General features: G+C 40.7%; 1 protein-coding gene and 1 long non-coding RNA gene across 2 annotated transcripts in view; both read right to left on the bottom strand.

The window, feature by feature from the left end:
- LOC135102155 (receptor-type tyrosine-protein phosphatase F-like) overlaps positions 1–15,000 on the bottom strand; it is a 96,335-nt gene that overhangs the window by 14,837 nt on the left and 66,498 nt on the right. The gene's annotated exons all lie outside the window — the stretch shown is intronic.
- On the bottom strand, positions 10,032–11,231 carry LOC135102156 (uncharacterized). Its single transcript, XR_010269556.1, has 2 exons — positions 10,752–11,231; positions 10,032–10,688 (listed from the first exon to the last, which is right to left on the bottom strand). It is a non-coding gene; the product is annotated as an uncharacterized LOC135102156 (long non-coding RNA).

Below are 15,000 nucleotides of genomic sequence, written 5' to 3'. Positions count from 1 at the left end.
AGAGAGAGAGAGAGAGAGAGAGAGAGAGAGAGAGAGAGAGAGAGAGAGAGAGAGAGAGAGAGAGAGAGAGAGAGAGAGAGAGAGAGAGAGAGAGAGAGAGAGAGAGAGAGAGAGAGAGAGAGAGAGAGAGAGAGAGATTTAATGAACTTTAAAAACCCTCCTCTCTCAACACACGAATAACGTTCCTCAGAAAAATCTCACACACGTTTTCTTTCCACAGATAAAATCCGAAATGTCTTTTTTCCCTCTTACAAAAAGAAAAAAAAAACATACTCAAGTGCAGCAATGTAAACAATAAAGAAACAGCATAAAATAACAAAATAATGTTAGAAAACAAAGGACCGTAAAAGTATATGTATTAAATATAAGTAATAAGCAGAGAATAAATAAATAAATAAAAAGACAAAATAACAATATAACATAAGGATACCGAAGTACAGTCTTGTCTCATAAAATGTCATAAGAAATAAATATGAAAGAAGGAACCGTCATATTTACTTTTTCATTGTCTGTGTTCTTCAGCGCCAATGAAATGTAAAAAATATATAGATTTTTATCTGAGGTGACAGGAAAGACACATTCTCTCTCTCTCTCTCTCTCTCTCTCTCTCTCTCTCTCTCTCTCTCTCTCTCTCTCTCTCTCTCTCTCTCTCTCTCTCTAAGTAGGCATCACCCATTTTTAGCACTTAATTTCTTTTTTTTTTTCTTTCAATCTGCTACACATTTTCCCACTTTAGTGCTTTATTTCCTCATATTTTCCTTGTTCATTACCGCAGTTTGTTTATTTTTCCAAGTTAAAGCATGCTATTTTCTTTCCTCACTTTCCTTTAAGTATGATGTCATTCTCCGAGTAACTTCAGGCACCTACTAATATTAGATTACATTCTCTTCCTAATGTCACTTGTTCACTACGGCTTATGTCTTTCAATGTTTTCTTTTTTTTCACTTCTTTCTGTTATTTTCTGGCTTTTTTTCTTTTTTGTGTGGTGCTATGACTGTCAATGTGTGTGTGTGTGTGTGTGTGTGTGTGTGTGTGTGTGTGTGTGTGTGTGTGTGTGTGTGTGTGTGTGTGTGTGTGTGTGTGTGTGTGTGTGTGTGTGTGTGTGTGTGTGTGTGTGTGTGTGTGTGTGTGTGTGTGTGTGTGTGTGTGTGAGTGTGTGTGTGTGTGTGTCTGTGCGTGTGTCAGCATGTATATACATTTACTTGTCTATACGATTGAAGCTTTTTTTTTCATTCTTTTTTTACTTTAAACTTTCTTTTTCATTCTCTCCGATTTTATGTTTGTGTTCTCTCTCTCTCTCTCTCTCTCTCTCTCTCTCTCTCTCTCTCTCTCTCTCTCTCTCTCTCTCTCTCTCTCTCTCTCTCCAATACATTCTTACTTTTAAAACTCTTCGTCAGCCTTCGGGAATCCTAAAACTGCAACAAACTGCCAGCAACACACTCAGTCCCTGTGCTTCCCTGAGCAGTAAAGGGCGGACGTTGTCATCTCCCGGCGTTACTCCTTCGAGACGCACAGTACAATATGTAAGTTCGTGTAGCGTCTTCATATTGACCGAAGAGATGAAGAATGTATGTCAGTACGTATATCAGTATATCTTTGACCTTCTGTCTGTCTTGTGTGGGTGGGTGCGTGATTGGTTGGGAGTCTCTGTCCCCAGCTTATGTGCAATTTTGTGTATTGTAATGTATCTGTTTGTCTGTCCGTTTGTCTATTATTTCACACACAAACAGACACACACACACACACACTATCTCAACATTTGCTTTTTCCAAATGTCGCAAGAAAGAAAAAAGAAAGAGGAAGAATAATGTGCACGATATATATGCATGTGTATTGTGTGACATCCGATCTCTCTCTCTCTCTCTCTCTCTCTCTCTCTCTCTCTCTCTCTCTCTCTCTCTCTCTCTCTCTCTCTCTCTCTCTCTCTCTCTCTCTCTGTCTCTCTCTCTCTCTCTCCATGGTTTCAACACAATTCCAGTGATCCACACAACAATATAAAAAATTTATAATATGCATTTTTCATTTCTAGTAAGGTAATTCATAGAGTAGCAGGAGAATTGTGAGTATTTTTGGCGACAGGAAAGTGTGTGTGTGTGTGTGTGTGTGTGTGTGTGTGTGTGTGTGTGTGTGTGTGTGTGTGTGTGTGTGTGTGTGTGTGTGTGTGTGTGTGTGTGTGTGTGTGTGTGGGCGCCTCTGTCTGCAACTTGATTCACAGGAGGAATCTTTTTTTTTATGTGTCTTTTTTGTTTTATAATGTTTTGCTTTCCTTTGTTTCTCTAGGTTTATATGTAAAATCTCTCTTTTTTATCCATTGCTCGTGTGTAAGTTACCAAACATGAACATACAAATATTTTCGTTATGCGAAATTCAGTCTGTCTGCCTCAAAGTTTCTGATATTTGTCTATTTGTAATGATTCTGTATATGAATGTTTGTTTACTATTTCATTTGGCATATGCACCCATCAGTCAGTGTGTTTATGTGTCTTTGTCTGTCCTGCTTTCTGAATGTCTGATGTGCTGGCTGACTCTCTAATGTCATTTCCTTCTAACATAGTACATACCTTTATTTATCTTAGTTTGTTTACCATGATTTACAGTTGCATTTCTATATGTTCTGTCCATCAATATACAGCTAATTTCTCTCTTTATCTGATTCATCGCTTACACTTCCACTTTCTTCTTATTTGTTTATGTATATTGCTCTTCAACCATCCTGTGTTTCTTCACTTACCTACCCATTCGTCGATGTTTTATCTGTATATCTCTCCCTATCTAATACTTCCACCTTCTTATCAATAAACGGGAATTTATCAACATATTTTCCCACCTATGTACTATTATCAGAGTCTATCTGTCTGTCTGTCTATTTATGTAATCTATTTTCTATTTACTGAACTGTCTATCTTCCCATCTATATATATTTATATCTACTTATATACCTATTCATTTATTCATGTATCTATCAATCTATCTATCCATCCATCTGTCCATCTATATATCAATCTATTTATCAGCCAGTCGATCTATTTAACCATTTACCCATCCAGCCATCTATCTGTAAATCTACCTGTTCAACCAGATACCTATTCATTAATCAATTCGTCAGACCAATAACACATTTCTCTATCTGCGCCTGAACATACTCACCGACCCATCTCCCCGCTCACCGCCACTGTACCGAGATAATGCACCCTCAATACACTCCTATACTCGGCGGCGGCTAGGCAACGCTATTTCGACATGTTCCACTAAGCATCCCTGCTTATAAGGGGAGACAAGGCCCTGCTAATGCTACGGGACTGGAGGAGGAGGGGGAGGAAGAGGAGGGGCGTCTGTTGCAAGCATTATGTCGGCGAAAGGAAGGATGGAACGTAAGGGAGAGAGGATGAAGGATGGTGGAGCAAGGGAAGAGAAGAGAGGAATTCTTGAAAATGGGAGAAGTTGAGAGTGAAGTGTGGTGGTAGTGGTAGTAGTAGTAGTAGTAGTAGTAGTAGTAGTAGTAGTAGTAGTAGTGGTGGTGGTTGTGGTGGTATAGTTCGTAATTTTTCTGTTCCTCCTTCTTAGGGTGAATTGTAGATTTTTTTCACTCTACTAAAAATTGTATTTTTTTTTTTTTTTTTTGTCTTTTGCACAAAATAGAAAAAAAATCAACATTTCCGAAAAGACGGTATTCAAAAGGAAGTAAGCTTCTTCACTTGTCTTATTCATTATGACGTAACATTCTGAGGTAATTTGTGCGTGTAAAGGCACAGACAAAGGGGTGTTTGAAGAGGATGTTTTTACTAATGCTGTTATTACCCTCCTCCTCCTCCTCCTCCTCCTCCTTTTTTTGCATAGGAATAATAATAGAATCTCACTTCATTCTTTCCAATCAAAACGCAGCCAGTTTTTCCCACACAGCACGATGGTTTTCCCACGCCAGCACAAGCACAACGGCGTGTCGGTTTGGCAGTCATACACTGCTCTAGCTTACTTTACTAAAGGGTAGTTAATCTAAATTAATTCCAAAGCGATATGTAAAGACCTGAGGGAGTGTTTGTTTTGGTTATCCTATGTAATCACATGTTGTAATCCTCATTTTCTTCGTCCGAATTCTCCTGTTATTGATCAACTTTGTGATTTTAAGTACTAGAGGTCAAAGTTGCAGGCGATAACCTGTGAATCCAGCCCTAAAGGGAAAGGTACACAAACACAGTGACCGAAGCTGTGGCCTGATTGACTGCCGCCTCCCTGGAAAGCGCAACGCAAGGATTCTGCACCACCCCTCAACAACCAAACTGTGCCTTCACCTGCGCTACGCACACACCACATCACACAACTATCATGCAGTTACACTCTCCCTCACAAACAAAAGTAGACAGACCACAACTCTTTCCCTCACTATTCTCTCAAGTTCTATGTGGTTTTTCTATACCACGTGGTATCAATTCCTGTATATTGTCAGCTTCTGCTGGAGAGATTGGTGGGGAGGAACCTTCTGTACTATCCTGTATCTCCCAATAATAGTTAATGTAGAATAATTATCCAAACAGCCTCGTCAGTAACTCAAAGTTTGGTCTTCCGTTGCATTCCTTTGTATTCCTCTGTGTTCTTTCCTCCTCCTCCTCCTCCTCCTCCTCCTCCTTCTCCTCCTCCTCCTCCTCCTCCTCCTTTTCCTCCTCCTCCTCCTCCTCCTCCTCCTCCTCCTCCTGCCTGCTGCTGGATGTGATGGCTCATAAATAACATGTGAATATGTTCTTAAACCACTCAGTGATATCATAATTCGAGCTGAGAGAGAGAGAGAGAGAGAGAGAGAGAGAGAGAGAGAGAGAGAGGAGAGAGAGAGAGAGAGAGAGAGAGAGAGAGAGAGAGAGAGAGAGAGAGAGAGAGAGAGAGAGAGAGAGAGAGAGAGAGATTCAAGGTAAAAAGTAAATTCTTTCATACAAATGCACCACATTAAGCGCCTCCAGCGTAAGACTGTATAATTATCAGGCAGGAAGCGCGGCAGTAAACACGTCAAGTCTATGGAGAAGGCAAGGCGTGTTTCACTTGCTGGTCTTGCCTCTCACTTTTTTAATATACGTTTTCTTTTTTTGCTTTTCTCTTTTTTTCCTTGCATGGATTGACAAGGTGTGAAATAATAGTAAGAAAATACAAATTATACAAAAACTGAATTGGTGTCACTCCAGATAATAATCCTGCTCTTTACTACAACAACAACGACAACAACAAAAACAACAACAACAACAACAACAACAACAACAACAACAACAACTACTACTACTAGTAGTAGTAGTAGTAGTAGTAGTAGTAGTAGTAGTAGTAGTAGTAGTAGTAGTAGTAGTAGTAGTAGTAGTAGTAGTAGTACTACTACTACTATTACTACTACTACTACTACTACTACTACTACTACTATTGCTACTACTACTGTTATTAACATTCAGCTATTAAGACTCAGGAAAGATTTGTCTTTCTCCAACCCTCTGTGTTTCTTAAAAAACATGGAGCTGCATTTGGAAATAAAAATTCAAATAGCTGAACACAAAAATCATTTAGATGCAAAAGATATCGGACGGTTCAACTTGAGTAAACTGGAGTAAACAATGCAATACATGTTTAATTTAGAGTCAGTATAAAATGGTATTCTTACATTTCCATATAGCCATTATTTATACTCACGCTCTCATATCTTCTTGGCGAATGGCAAACAGAGGAACAAAAAAAAAATCTTTTCAGTTGCCGCTTCCATACATACAGACAAAAAAAAAAAAAAAAAAAAAAAAAAGATAAAAAATTAAAAGTCAATAAAAAAACTAAATATGTTTCTGGAAGTGCCTCAATACTCTTAAAACAACTAGTCACAGGAAGGGGAAAAAACAGAAACAGGCAGAGAATTCCAGAGTTTACCAATGAAAGGGATGAAAGAATGAAAATATTGCTTGACTCCTGGACTATTGAAAGGGAACTTAAAGACTTCTATCACGTCCCCTCTTAACCTACGTCTCTCTAAAGAATGTAAATTTAATGACTTCAATCTCGCCTCGTAAGGAATACTCCTCATCCCCTGTATCCTTTCTGTCATTCTCCTCTGTACTGATTCTAATACACCTATATCTTTCCTGTAATGTGGAGACCAGAATTGCACAACGTAGTCTAGATGAGGTCTGACCAGCGCCAAGAATATCATTAATATTACTTCCGGCCTTCTACTTTTAACACTCCTAAAAATTAATCCTAGTACCCTATTTATCCTGTTTCTAGCCTCTATGCATTGTTTTCCTAGACGGAGTTCACAGCTAACTATAACTCCTAAATCTTTCTCGTACCCTGTAACTACCAGAGATTGTTCGTTTAATGTGTACCTACTGTGTGGGTTTCCTCTACCTACGCTAAGTACTTTACATTTATTGATATTAAATTGCATTTGCCATATGTCCGTCCATTCATTCATCCTAAATCTGCCTGCAAGGCGAAGGCACCCGTTTCTGATCTAATTAATCTATCTTTGTGTCATCCGCAAATTTACAAACATCACTACTAATTCCACTAACCAAGGCATTGATATATATTACAAATAACAATGTCCCTAATACTGATCCCTGTGGCACCCCACTGATTACATGACCTCACTCGGATTTCGAGCCGTTTATTACAACTCTTTCTCGCCTTTCGCTAAGCCATGACCCTATCCAGCCTAACACCTTCCCATCTATCCCTTGTGCCCTAACCTTTTCTCAGGAGCCTTTCATGGGGTACCTTGTCAAATGCTTTACTAAAGTCCAGATACAAGATATCATAACTATCACCATTATCTACTGCCTCGTACACTTTACTGTAAAAACTTAACAAGTTTGTCATGCAAGACTTCCCCTTCGTGAAGCCATGCTGTGATTAATTTATCAAGTTATGTTTGTCTAAATGTTCCCTAATGTTCCTCGCTCCTATTAACTCTAATATTTTACCTATAACTGAATTTAAGCTGGCAGATCTATAGTTAGACGCTAAAGTTTTATCTCCTTTCTTAAAGATGGGTACTACATTAGCCTGCTTCCACATTACTGGTACCTCACCTGACCAAAGTGATTTCCTAAAGACAGAGACTAACAGCTCACTAATAACCTCTTTGCATTCCTTAAGTACTCTGAGATATATTTCATCTGGTCCTGGTGTCTTGAACTTTTTTTAGCCTATCTATCTCCTGTTCCACTATCTCTCTACTTATGGAAATATCTGTCAGCTTCTCATTCTCATCTGCTCTAAACATCTGTTCACTATCTGGCATATCCTGCATGTTTTCCTGGGTGAAGACAGATGAAAAATACTCATTCAGAATTTTACTAATCTTCCCAGAACTAACCAGTTCCCCATCTGCTGCCTTTAATGGACCTATAGTATCCTTATTCTTCGTCCTCTATTCCTCATAAAATCCCTTGGGGTCCGTCTTCACATGGCTGGCTACACTTAATTCATAATTGCCCTTAGCTTTCCTCGTTAACTTCATGACTGTTCTAACTAATTCATTATATTGTGACCTTAAAACTTCTTCACCTGCCCTTAATATCTTATATATACTTCTCTTCCACCCTATATAATGTTTTAATCTAGCAGTCATCCATTTAGGATAATTTTTCTGTGATCTTATTGCCCTATACGGGATATATGCTAACTGACCTGTATGAACTTTATCTACGAAATATTTATACAATTCATCTACATTTACTTCACCTAATTCCCTCATCTCAGCCCCTACCATCCTCTCTACTCGCTCATCTACTCGCCTCGACCTCACCTCTCTCATTTCAGCATGAACTGACATTCCACCATACTCACACCCATATACCCCTCCCTCTCTCCTCCGCCCCTTCGGAACACATCTTACCTCCTCTTGTCCTACACCCTCACACCTCACCTCACCTCTCACATCTTGCCTTATCTCTCTCAACTCCGTCCCGGACCTGACCTCACCCTGCAACCATTGCCAGTCAACTCCTTGGAGGTACCTTTTTAATTCCTCAAATTCTGCTCTCCTAAAGTCAAGTATTTTACTAGTGTTTTTGCTTCTAAAAGTTTCTTCCCATTTTAAATTGTACCTAATTTCCCTATGGTCAATGTTACCTAGCTGTCCTTCAACCTCTACCTACGTGACTGCTTCCTCCCTGTTAGTAAGAATTAAATCTAGAATATTATTCCCCCTTGTGGGTTCTACAACTACCTGTTTAAAAAAATGATCCTGAATTACCTTAACAAATTCTGCTTCCTTCTTACCCACCGTCAGACTCCAGTCGATATTCCTAAAATTAAAATCTCCTACCACACATACCTGACTGTACCTGCCTGCTCTATTTATTTCCTGCCACAGTGAGGTGTTAATTTCCTTTGTACTGGTCGGTGATCTGTACACTACTCCCACTACTGTACATTGCTGTACTACTACTGCTTTCCTATCTGTTTTAAATCTACTCTTAATACAACACTGTAATGTGTCCCTAACGTATAACGCGACGCCTCCTCCTCTCCTGTTTTCCCTATCTTTATAGAATAATGTATAACCATCTATCTTGATCTCTGGATTAAATACTTTTCCTCACATATCTGTTGCTTCTTCTTCCTCTGATGGGGTTGCTTTCTGTTCTTGTTCTTCTAAGACAGTTTGGTGGTCTGAATTGGTTGGTGATAGGGTATTCAGAGTGGGGATAGTAGGAGTACTACACACTCACCTCCCTTGCTCCCCAGTCATAATTCAAGTCAGGTTGGTGGAAGACTGGGAAGGGTAGGGAGGTGCAGCACACTCACCTCCCATGCTCCCCAGGTTACATTTGTAACATCAGTCAGGTTGGTTGTTTTTGGAGTTGCCGGGATCAGTCAGTCAGGCCCCGTCAGTCAAGGGTAGTGCTAGGCACTCACCTTGCCAAGATCAGAGGGGTGGTGATGGTGGTGTGTACATTTGGAGTTGGTAGGATGAGTCACATTGGTGGTCAAAGTCAAACTGGGAGACTGGGAAGTGTAGGGAGGTGCTGCACACTCACCTCCCGTGCTTCCCAGGGGCGGTCAGGATGGTGGGTCTTTGGAGTTGCCAGGATGAGTCACGGGAAGTGCTACGCACTCACCTTGCCAGGATCAGTTGCCAGGGTGGGGAGTACTGGTGGTGGTCGGTACAATTAGAGTTCCTAGGATGAGTCAGATTGGGGATCAAAGTCAAACTAGAAGGCTGGGAAGGGTAGGGAGGTGCTGCACACTCACCTCCCGTGCTTCCCAGGTGGGTGGTGGTCTTTGGAGTTGTCAGGGTCAGTCAGGTTGGTATTGTTTTATTTTTATTATTTATTGTTGATTGCCAGACTCAGTCATTTTATTGAGGGGGAAGTAGGAGTTTTATTGTTTTTACTTTATTTATTTTTGTTTTTATTTATTTTTTATTTTTCATTTATTTTGGGAAGGGTAGGGAAGGGTAGGGAGGTGCTGCACACTCACCTCCCATGCTCCCCAGGTTACATTTGTAACATTTGTCAGATTGGTTGTTTTTGGAGTTGCCGGGGTCAGTCAGTCAGGCCCACTCAGTCAAGGGAAGTGCTACGCACTCACCTTGCCAAGATCAGAGGGGTGGTGGTGGTGGTCTGTACATTTGGAGTTGGTAGGATGAGTCACATTGGTGGTCAAAGCCAAACTGGGAGACTGGGAAGGGTAGGGAGGTGCTGCACACTCACCTCCCATGCTCCCCAGAGTCAGTCAGTTTGGTGGTCTGTTGCCAGATTACAGTAAGATTTGTAGGTCAGTCAGGTTGGTTGTTTTTATGGTTGCCAGGGTCAGTAAGGCAGGTGGTAGGGAAGTGCTACGCACTCACCTAGCCAGGACAGGGTAGGATGTAGGGATGTATGGATCAGGGTCAGAGTGGGACACAGAGTAGGAGGTACTGTTGGTCTGTACATTTGGAGTTGTTCTTTGAAGTTGCCAGGATGAGTCAGGTCAAACTGGGAGACTGGGAAGTGTAGGGAGGTGCTGCACACTCACCTCCCATGCTCCCCAGGGCCAGTCAGTTAGGTGATTACATATCTGTAAGTCAGTCAGGTTGGTTGTTTTTGGAGTTGCCAGGGTCAGTCAGTCAGGGTCAGTCCAGGGAAGTGCTACGCACTCACCTTGCCGAGATCAGAAGGGTGGTGGTGGTGGTGGTCTGTACAGTTGGAGTTGCTCTTTGGAGTTGGTAGGATGAGTCAGATTGGTGGTCAAAGTCAAACTGGGAGACTGGGAAGGGTAGGGAGGTGCTGCACACTCACCTCCCGTGCTTCCCAGGTGGGTGGTGGTCTTTGGGGTTGTCAGGGTCAGTCAGTTGGTATTGTTTTATTTTTATTATTTATTGTTGATTGCCAGACTCAGTCAGTTTTATTGAGGGGGGAGTAGGAGTTTTATTGTTTTTGTTTTATTTACTTATTTTTTCATTTATCTTTTTTTTTATTACTTTTATTATTATTTTTTATACCTATATATATTTTATTCTTTTTGGTCTGGCAGTCCGTAGACTTGGGGAGAGAAGGGAAGTGCTGTGCACTCACCTCCCTTGCTCTCCCGAGGTCCGAGGTGGTAAGGAGGTTTTTATTTATTTTTATTTATTTATTTATTCATCTTTATTTATTTATTTATTTATTTTATTTATTTATTTATTTTTTATTTTTTTTTGCGTGGTAGGTTAGGAGACAAGGGAAGTGCTATGCACTCACCTTAATTCTTTATTTTTTCTTTTCTATCTTTTGCCGGAGACAAGGGAAGTGCTATGCACTCACCTTAATTCTTTATTTTTTTTTTCTATCTTTTGCCTGGTAGGTTGGAAGAGAAGGGAAGTGCTATGCACTCACCTTTATATTTTTTATTCTGTTAGGTGGAGAGAAGAGAAGTGCTATGCACTTACCTTTATTTATTTATTTAATTTTTTTTTTTGTTTTTTATTTTTTTTTTATTTTTATTATTTTTTGCCTGGTGGTCCGTAGACTTGCCAGGGTTAGGTAGGGGAGAGAAGGGAAGCGCTGTGCACTCACCTCCCTTGCTCTCCCGGGGGCCGGTAAGGCGGTGCCTTCCTCCCCTGGGGAGGGGTAGGGAGGTGCTGCGCACTCACCTCCCCTCCTCCCCGTGGGCAGTTCCATCACACATGGTGATGGAGGGATGCTCTTTCAAGGTTTTTGTGAGTTCCGAGAGGGGGGTTCGAACCTACGCGCCCCTCACTTCCCTCACGCCAAACTCAAAGTGCATCACTCTACCCACTGGGCCACGAGGGCCCTTTTTCTTTTTTTTAAAGTTGGTCTATTTCCCCATCTTCCCCATCTTTTTTGTAAAGTTGCTCTATTTAACCACCTTATGTTCACGCAAGTACGTATTAAAGAATTATGATGTGAATTATTTTCATGACGTTATTTATTTATTGTATTTTGTATGGGATATGACCGCTGGCATCCCACACACACTGGGTTCCCAAGACTGTCACTACGCCATGAAACCCCAACGGTAAACAAGATATATTTGAACACATCATTTCCCTTCCTGTGTTCATGCAGCACCAAAAGTTCAATAAGAAAAACTGCTGCTCATTCTAATGTGAACGTTCATCCCACAGTGATAATTAGATAACTGTTGACTTGTGGGAGTATGTCGTGGAGTACAAATAGCAGTAGGTAAGATCAGAGAACTTTACAGAGGCAGGAATTCCTTGGTTATGGAGCAGCCTTCTGGAACCCTCCCCTGTGCTGCACCACCACCACCACCACCGACAACAACAACAATAACAACACACCATTACACCTGTCCATCCTGCAGCACGAGAATGACTCAGCCCAGAGAACCACGGATTGCTTTATTCGTAATTCACGTCCACTCTCAACATAGACATCAATCAAATTATGTCACTGAAAAAAGTTGGTGAAGCACTCACTTCTTCACACAGGCTTTACTACCTATCAGCAGGATGAAAGCTTCCGACTGGGAGGAAGGGCGGCGTCGGGAAGGATTAAGAGAGAGAGGGTAGGGGGGACCAGCGGAGGCTGGAAGTGTGTTTATGCTTCATAGGTATAAAAAAGAAAACTGCATGAAAAAGAAGAAAGACCTGTGCCCCTCCCACCCCTGCTCCCCGCGTGAGGCGAAACGTAGTGAAGTGGTACTGTTGTTGTTGTTGTTGTTATTATTATTATTATTATTATTATTATTATTATTATTATTATTATTATTATTATATATTATTAATTATTATTATTACTATTATTATTATCATTAAAATTATTATTATTACCGTCATCATCGTCATCGGCACCATCATTGTAGTGTAGCTGGTTTGTGTCCTTTTATTTCCGCGTCGTATCTTGTAAGCTGTAAGTTTTAATAGTTCAGTATTTGTAACGATGGAGACCTTGTTTTTTATTCTTTATGCTCTGCACGGTGTCATTGGCATTTACATCTATATTTCCTACTGTTTTTTTTTTCTGTTACTTATGTACTGAATCTATTTGTTTTGTAGAATTTATTTATTACCATACAACTTGATTTTCGCTCAAGTTAACATTTATGTAGATTTACTTATTTGTGTTGTGTAGGATACTTTCTTCTTAAGTGTGTTGAGGTTTGTGTTTTTCTTCTTTTATGTTCACTAGGTAACGGTGCACACAGGAATTATAAATGTTACTAATAATGATAATACTGATTATGGATGACAAACTAAACTGATGAATAAACATCGAAAAATTCATTTTAATAAAGCACATTTTGCATAGTGCTTTATAAGAAGCGCTGCGCACATGGACTTTAGAGATGCGATGTACCTTAAACTTAAAATGAAGCCCTAAGGCAGAGTGAGTGGTGGGTGGAACTGAAGGCAGTACACTCAGGGTTCCCAGATTACTGAAGCAGAAAAAGGCCAAAGCCAACAAAAAAATAAGACAAAACGGCCAAACGCACTACAAAAAGACCCAAAAACAGGCAGTAAAAAAACCCAAAGTTTATATTATTCCACTTCAGAATTTACCAAATATTACACGATGTGTACTGAGCACTGGGCTATAGCGGACTACTGGAGTGGCGATCTGTGTATACAAGTGCCACGTACTTCGTCAGTCCTTCGCCTGGGCCAAAAAACGGAAACGAATTCAAAGAATTCAATTCCAGTGTGAGAATACCGACAGTGGAAGAGAGTTACTTGTAACGGTATGTGCTAGGCAACTAGGCCTAAGGCCATACAGCTCCCGACGCCTCATCTGAAACCTGACCCCAATGCAATGTACACTAACTGAGATTGGTGGGTTCAGGAGTGAATGCAAAAATACTAACAACACATTATGAAAACGTTCTTGGCACAAAGAAGTGGCCGTGTTCATGACGTGTACCATATACCTACGTCCCTACTTCATAACCATGGGGAAGGACTTTCGCTCTGCAGGCATTATGTTATTGTAGCAGCAATGTCATAACAAGCTAATCGTTATTATTCCACACACTTGACCTTTGCTGAATATCATTTAAGTATTTTTTTCCTCATATAAAATTAATCAATGAGTGCACGCGGGCCACACTAAATCAACTGGCGCGCGGGCCTACAGTTCAATGACACTGCTCTAGACATTTTTCTTTCCCACTCGACATAAATATAAACAACCAGAACGATCGCTTTTGGGGGATGGAAAACGAGTTTACCAATGACTCATCATAACAAAATATACGGTACTACCATAGACAGCACCCTATCAACGTACTCCTGGCTTGTTCATGAACACAGGTAGCTGTTGATAGGAAGCCTTAAATTACATCAGCCGCTTGAAAAAAAAAAAAAAAAAAAACACGCCAGAGTTCAGCCGTGGACTCGCGCGTCATCAGCATCATCACCCAGTTGATTTGTCCAATTTTCCCTTATTGTTATTCAATAGCAATAAGAGAAAATGGGAAAAACTGTAAGGATAACCATGGTAACAAAAGGAAAATAAAGGAAAACATACGTGCACTCGACAACTTGAAAAAAAAAAGTTTTGTCTTAGGTGGCGGTGAACAAACTTACCATATTAAATAAACTTGTTATGGCCAAATGGAGCATATATAAGCAACATATTAAAAAAAAAAAAATAATAATAATGTAATTCATGGCAAACTAGATATCCTTAGACCAAATGCATGAAAAAAGCCAAAAATTATGTTTTGGCCTAAAAAAGGCGAATCTGGCTGTCCTGATCTCCGACAACGTGACGTCATGCGCGGAAAATTGAAAAAAAAAAAAAGTGTAACAAAAGTGGGCTTGCTGGGTTCTCTATACTGTGCCTGGCGCTTTCAAGAGAGGCATCAGTCAATCAGGCTCCGGCTACCATGCGACTCCTATAAGAGTGCACTTCTCGTAAAGGAGCGCCGCACTCCTGCAGCAGTGACCCCTGGTACCTCAAATCCCTATGACAGTCACTGATTGGGTCCTTGAGTTTTCAATGCCCCTCACAGCTAATTGTTCATCATGTGATGAGAGAAGGAGGAGGAGGAGGAGGAGGAGGAGGAGGAGGAGGAGGAGGAGGAGGAGGAGGAGGAGGAGAGGGAGGAGAATAAAAACAAAGCCCAAACAGCAAAAGTTCCTGAGGTCTTTACTGGGCTGTTTGGGTAACTACTCTACGCTAACTAGTGGAAGAGACAAACAGGATAGCACAGAAAGAGGAACCAAACGAATACAAAAGAAGTCCAAACAGTAACAGACCAAGAGGTCCTTGTAAGTCTGTTTGGGTAACTATTCTACTCTATTAGTGGTAGAGAAAGGATAGCACAGAAGAAGGGTCCTTCCATCCCCCACCCCCAATCCCTCCAGGCAAGGGTCACATGAAAAATGGTACCATGTTGTACAGAAAAAACAACATGGAGTGTGAGAGGAAACTAAAGAAAGACAGGAGGACTACTTCGACCACATACAATCTACATGCCAGCACGGACAGTACGGAGTGAACGTGTTCGTTATTCAGACATGAACAATGACAACCGGGAATTAGTGTCTACATACTTGTCAAGACAGGTTTTCAATGAGTGAACAGT

This window comes from Scylla paramamosain, chromosome 7 (assembly GCF_035594125.1).
Source record: "Scylla paramamosain isolate STU-SP2022 chromosome 7, ASM3559412v1, whole genome shotgun sequence".
Taxonomy (NCBI): domain Eukaryota; kingdom Metazoa; phylum Arthropoda; class Malacostraca; order Decapoda; family Portunidae; genus Scylla; species Scylla paramamosain.
This window is presented reverse-complemented; position numbering and strand designations above follow the sequence as displayed.